Source organism: Tachyglossus aculeatus, chromosome 22 (genome assembly GCF_015852505.1).
Source record: "Tachyglossus aculeatus isolate mTacAcu1 chromosome 22, mTacAcu1.pri, whole genome shotgun sequence".
In the NCBI taxonomy this organism is placed as follows: Eukaryota; Metazoa; Chordata; class Mammalia; order Monotremata; family Tachyglossidae; genus Tachyglossus; species Tachyglossus aculeatus.
Window position 1 is genome coordinate 47,407,087 of NC_052087.1, and position 6,977 is coordinate 47,414,063.

Below are 6,977 nucleotides of genomic sequence, written 5' to 3' on the forward strand. Positions count from 1 at the left end.
AAGAACAGGATTTAGGGCAAAGGTCTGGCCTTGCTTTTCCCTGCTCAATTTCCTAGTCCTGGAAAGGGACAAGGTCCAAAGGGCAGAGACAAACTCTCACTGGGTTGGTCTTCAAAATATTTAAACTGCAGTCCGGACGGTTGGTTGAGCAACCGGGATTTGGAGCGGGAGAATAAGCGGTGTGTGAAGCGTGACAAGCAGCGTGGCTCAGTGGCCAGATCCCGGGTTTGGGAATCAGAGGTCATGGGTTTTCCTCCTGGCTCCGCCACTCATCATTCATTCATTCAATCCTATTTATTGAGCACTTACTGTGTGCAGAGCACTGGACTAAACGCTTGGGAAGTCCAAGTCGGCAACAGTTAGAGACGGTCCCTACCCAACAGTGGGCTCACAATCTGGAAGGGGGAGAAGGGTAACAAAATCAATCAATCAATCAATCGTATTTATTGAGCGCTTACTGTGTGCAGAGCACTGGACTAAACGCTTGGGAAGTACAAGTTGGCAACATCTAGAGACGGTCCCTACCCAACAGTGGGCTCACAGTCTAGAAGGGGGAGACAGGGAACAAAATCAATCAATCGTATTTATTGAGCGCTTACTGTGTGCAGAGCACTGGACTAAACGCTTGGGAAGTCCAAGTTGGCAACATATAGAGACGGTCCCTACCCAACAGCGGGCTCACAGTCTAGAAGGGGGTGACAGAGAACAAAATCAATCAATCAATCGTATTTATTGAGTGCCTACTGTGTGCAGAGCACTGAACGCTTGGGAAGTCCAAGTTGGCAACATCTAGAGACAGTCCCTACCCAACAGTGGGCTCACAGTCTAGAAGGGGGAGACAGGGAACAAAATCAATCCATCAATCAATCGTATTTATTGAGCGCTTACTGTGTGCAGAGCACTGGACTAAGCGCTTGGGAAGTCCAAGTTGGCAGCATTTAGAGACAGTCCCTACCCAACAGTGGGCTCACAGTCTAAAAGGGGTAGACAGAGAACAAAACCAAACGTATTAGCAAAATAAAATAAATAGAATAAACATGTACAAATAAAATAAATAAATAAGTAGAGTAATAAATATCATTCATTCATTCAATCGTATTTTTTGAGCGCTTACTGTGTGCAGAGTACTGTACTAAGCGCTTGGGAAGTCCAAGTTGGCAGCATCTAGAGACGGTCCCTACCCAACAGTGGGCTCACAATCTAGTAGAAGGGGGAGACAGACAACAAAACATAACAAAATAAAATAAATAGAATAAATATGTACAAATAAAATTAATAGAGTAATAAATCCGTACAAACATATATACATATATACAGGTGCTGTGGGGAGGGGAAGGAGGTAAGGCAGGGGGATGGAGAGGGGGAGGAGGGGGAGAGGAAGGAGGGGGCTCAGTCTGGGAAGGCCTCCTGGAGGAGGTGAGCTCTCAGTAGGGCCTTGAGCTCTCAGTAGGGCCTCATCAGCTGTGTGACTTTGGGCAAGTCACTTAACTTCTCTGTGCCTCAGTTCCCTCATCTGTAAAATGGGGATGAAGACCGTGAGCCCCACGTGGGACAACCTGATTACGAGGCATCTACCCTAGTGCTTTGAACAGTGCTTGGCACATAGTAAGTGCTTAAAAAAACCATCATTATTATTATTGTGGTATGCGTTTATTGCTCACCATGTCCTAGGGACTCCCCCAAACGCTTAGTACAGTGCTCCACACACAACAACTGGAAAGAGCCCAGGCTTTGGAGTCAGAGGTCATGGGTTCAAATCCCAGCTCTGCCAATTGTCAGCTGGGTGACTTTGGGCAAGCCACTTCACTTCTCTGTGCCTCAGTTCCCTCATCTGTAAAATGGGGATTAAGACTGTGAGCCCCTGTGGGACAACCTGATCACCTGGTATCTACCCCAATGCTTTGAACAGTGCTTGGCACATAGTAAACGCTTAATAAAAACCATTATTAATCAATCAATCAGTCAATCGTATTTATTGAGCGCTTACTGTGTGCAGAGCACTGTACTAAGCGCTTGGGAAGTACAAGATGGCAACATATAGAGACAGCCCCTACCCAACAGTGGGCTCACAGTCTAAAAGACTGTGATAATAATAATATTATTATTATTGTGGTATGCGTTTATTGCTCACCATGTTCCAGGGACTCCCCCAAGCGCTTAGTACAGCGCTCCGCACACAGCAACTGGAAAGAGCCCGGGCTTTGGAGTCAGAGGTCACGGGTTCAAATCCCAGATCTGCCAATTGTCAGCTGGGTGACTTTGGGCCAGTCACTTCACTTCTCTGTGCCTCAGTTCCCTCATCTGTAAAATGGAGATCAAGACCGTGAGCCCCCCGTGGGACAACCTGATCATCTGGTAACCTCCCCAGCGCTTAGAACAGTGCTTTGCACATCGTAAGCGCTTAATAAATACCATTATCATTATTATTAATAAACTGTGAGCCCGTTGTTGGGTAGGGACCGTCTCTATATGTTGCCGACTTGTACTTCCCAAGTGCTTAGTACAGTGCTCTGCACACAGTAATTCATTCAATTGTATTTATTGAGCGCTTACCGTGTGCAGAGCACTGGACTAATTGCTCAATAAACACGATTGATTGATTTCCGGGGTAGATAGAAGGTAATCAGTTGAGACACAGACCCTGTCCCACGTGGAGCTCACAGTCTGAGAGGATGAAAGAGCGGCTGGTGAAATATCCGACTTAATGAGTCCCATTTGGAAAGGGAACTGTGTCCTACTTACGTAAGCACTTAATAAATACAAGAATACAATAATAAATACAATAATTGGAGAAGCAGCGTGGCTTAACGGAAAGAGCCCGGGTTTTGGAGTCAGAGGTCATGGCTTCAAATCCCGGCTCTGCCAACTGTCGGCTGTGTGACTTTGGACAAGTCACTTCACTTCTCTGGGCCTCAGTGACCTCATCTGTCAAATGGGGGTTAAGACTGGGAGCCTCATGTGGGACAACTTGATCACCTTGTAACCTCCCCAGTGGTTAGAACAGTGCTTTGCACAGAGTAAATGCTTAACAAATAATAATAATAATGATGATGGCATTTATGAAGTGCTTACTATGTGCAAAGCACTGCTCTAAGCACTGGGGAGGTTACAAGGTGATCAGGTTGTCCCACGGGGGGGGCTCACAGTCTTAATCCCCATTTTCCAGATGAGGTCACTGAGGCCCAGAGAAGGGAGGTGACTCGCCCCCGGCTCTGCCAATTGTCAGCTGTGTGACTTTGGGCAAGTCACTTCACTTCTCTGGGCCTCAGTGACCTCATCTGTCAAATGGGGGTTAAGACTGGGAGCCTCATGTGGGACAACCTGATCACCTTGTAACCTCCCCAGTGCTTAGGACAGTGCTTTGCACAGAGTAAATACTTAGCAAATAATAATAATAATAATGATGGCATTTGTTAAGTGCTTACTATGTGCAAAGCACTGTTCTAAGTGCTGGGGAGGTTACAAGGTGATCAGGTTGTCCCACGGGGGGCTCCCAGTCTTCATCCCCATTTTCCAGATGAGGTCACTGAGGCCCGGAGAACTTAAGTGACTCGCCCCCGGCTCTGCCAATTGTCAGCTGTGTGACTTTGGGCAAGTTACTTCACTTCTCTGGGCCTCAGTGACCTCATCTGGAAAATGGGGATGAAGACTGGGAGCCCCATGTGGGACAACCCGATCATCTTGTAACCTCCCCAGTGCTTAGAACAGTGCTTTGCACAGAGTAAATGCTTAACAAATAATAATAATAATAATGATGATGGCATTTGTTAAGCGCTTACTATGTGCAAAGCACTGTTCTAAGCGCTGGGGAGGTTACAAGGTGATCAGGTTGTCCCACGGGGGGCTCCCAGTCTTCATCCCCATTTTCCAGATGAGGTCACTGAGGCCCAGAGAAGGGAGGTGACTCGCCCCCGGCTCTGCCAATTGTCAGCTGTGTGACTTTGGGCAAGTCACTTCACTTCTCTGGGCCTCAGTGACCTCATCTGTCAAATGGGGGTTAAGACTGGGAGCCTCATGTGGGACAACCTAATCACCTTGTAACCTCCCCAGTGCTTAGGACAGTGCTTTGCACAAAGTAAATACTTAGCAAATAATAATAATAATGATGGCATTTGTTAAGTGCTTACTATGTGCAAAGCACTGTTCTAAGCGCTGGGGAGGTTACAAGGTGATCAGGTTGTCCCACGGGGGGCTCCCAGTCTTCATCCCCATTTTCCAGATGAGGTCACTGAGGCCCGGAGAACTTAAGTGACTCGCCCCCGGCTCTGCCAATTGTCAGCTGTGTGACTTTGGGCAAGTCACTTCACTTCTCTGGGCCTCAGTGACCTCATCTGGAAAATGGGGATGAAGACTGGGAGCCCCACGTGGGACAACCTGATCACCTTGTAACCTCCCCAGTGCTTAGAACAGTGCTTTGCACAAAGTAAATGCTTAACAAATAATAATAATAATAATAATAATAATGGCATTTGTTAAGCGCTTACTGCACGCAAAGCACTGTTCTAAGTGCTGGGGGGGATACAAGGTGATCAGGTTGTCCCACGTGGGGCTCACAGTCTTAATCCCCATTTTACATATGAAGTCACTGAGGCCCAGAGAATTTAAGTGACTCACCCCCAGCTCTGCCAACTGTCTGCTGTGTGACTTTGGGCAAGTCACTTCACTTCTCTGGGCCTCAGTTACCTCGTCTGTGAAATGGGGATGAAAACTGTGAGCCCCCCGTGGGACAACTTGATCACCTTGTAACCTCCCCCAGCGCTTAGAACAGTGCTTTGCACATAGTAAGCGCTTAACAAATGCCATCATCATTATTATTATTATTATTGGATTCAGAGAGGAATTCAGAAGCTGTCTGCGAGACCATCTTTCTATCTTTCATCGTCACCATCACCTATCCCGCCATCAACCCACCGTCCTCTTCCTCCCTCTGGCCTGGAATTCCCTTCCCCTCCGTATGGGACAGACCACCACTTTCCTCGTCTTCAAGCCTTTCTTAAGATCACGGATGTTGCCGACTTGTCCTTCCCAAGCGCTTAGTCCAGTGCTCTGCACACAGTAAGCGCTCAATAAATACGATCGGATGAGGGAATGAATCTTTGCCCTTTGAAACCCTCAGGCCTAGCAGGTAAGGGAGAGGCAGGCGGGCCAGCTGCCTGTCGCTCTGGGGTTGAATTCCTGTTCCCCTCACCTGTAGTAACTGTGGTATTTGTTAAGCGCTTACTACGTGGCATTCATTCATTCAATTGTATTTATTGAGCGCTTACTGTGCGCAGAGCACTGTATTAAGCGCTTGAGAAGCACAAGTGGGCAACGTATAGAGACGGTCCCTACCCACCAACGGACTCACAGTCTAGAAGACTAGAGTATATACAAGGCTAGACTACACTAGTGCATATACAACGTACTAAGCGCTAGGGTTGTACATTTAAGCGCTTACATTGTACATTTGCTTGTTGGACGCAATCAATCAATTGTATTTATTTATTGAGCTCTTACTGTGTGCAGAGCACTGTACGAAGCCCTTGTACTAAGTCCCCGTCCCGTGTGGGATTCACCGTCCTTACCCCATTTTGCGGATGAGGTAACCGAATGGACAGAGAAGTGAAGCGACTCGGCCGAGGTCACACAGCAGACAAGCGGGATTAGAACCCGTGACCTTCTGATTCCCAGGCCCGGGCTCTAACCGGGACGTCAGGCCCAACTGTCAAGCGGCTGGGCAGTGGGCAGCCTCTCTGTCCCTTGGTGAAGTGACCTTTCATTCATTCATTCATTCAATCGTATTTATTGAGCGCTTACTGTGAAGGATGATGATGAGGATGAAGAGCCCAGGCTTGGGAGTCGGAGGTCATGGGTTCAAATCCCGGCTCCACCACTTATCAGCTGTGTGACTTTGGGCAAGTCACTTCACTTCTCTGGGCCTCAGTTCCCTCATCTGTAAAACGGGGATTAAGACTGTGAGCCCCGCGTGGGACAGCCCCATCACCTTGTAACCTCCTCAGTGCTTAGAGCAGTGCTTTGCGCATAGTAAGCGCTTAACAAATGCCATCATCATTATTATGATGATGGTGATGATGCATGGCTCAGTGGAAAGAGCCCAGGCTTGGGAGTCAGAGGTCGTGGGTTCTAATCCCGGCTCTGTCACTTGTCAGCTGTGTGACCTTGGCAAAGTCACTTCACATCTCTGGGCCTCAGTTCCCTCATCTGTAAAATGGGGATTAAGACTGTGAGCCCTCCGAGGGACAACCTGATCACCTTGTACCCTCCCCAGTGCTTAGAACAGTGCTTTGCGCATAGTAAGCGCTTAACAAATGCCATCATCATTATTATGATGATGGTGATGATGCGTGGCTCAGTGGAAAGAGCCCGTGTTTGGGAGTCAGAGGTCGTGGGTTCTAATCCCGGCTCTGTCACTTGTCAGCTGTGTGACCTTGGGAAAGTCACTGCACATCTCTGGGCCTCAGTGACCTCATCTGCCAAATGGGGATGAAGACCGTGAGCCCCTTGTGGGACAACCTGATCACCTTGCAGTGTGGCTCAGAAGAGCCCGGGCTTGGGAGTCAGAGGTCATGGGTTCTAATCCCGGCTCTGCCAATTGTCAGCTGTGTGGCCTTGGGCAAGCCACTTCACTTCTCTGGGCCTCAGTTCCCTCATCTGGAAAATGGGGATTAAGCCTGTGAGCCCCAGTGGGACAACCTGATGACCATGTATATATATCGCCCAGCACTTAGAACAGTGTTTGGCACATAGTAAGTGCTTAACAAATACCATTATTATTATTATTACCCCAGCACTTAGAACAGTGCTTGGCACATAGTAAGCGCTTAACAAATACCATTATTATTATTATTATTGCCCCAGCACTTAGAACAGTGCTTGGCATATAGTAAGCGCTTAACAAATACCATTATTATTATTACCCCAGCACTCAGACCAGTGCTTGGCACGTAGTAAGTGCTTAACAAATACCATCATTATTA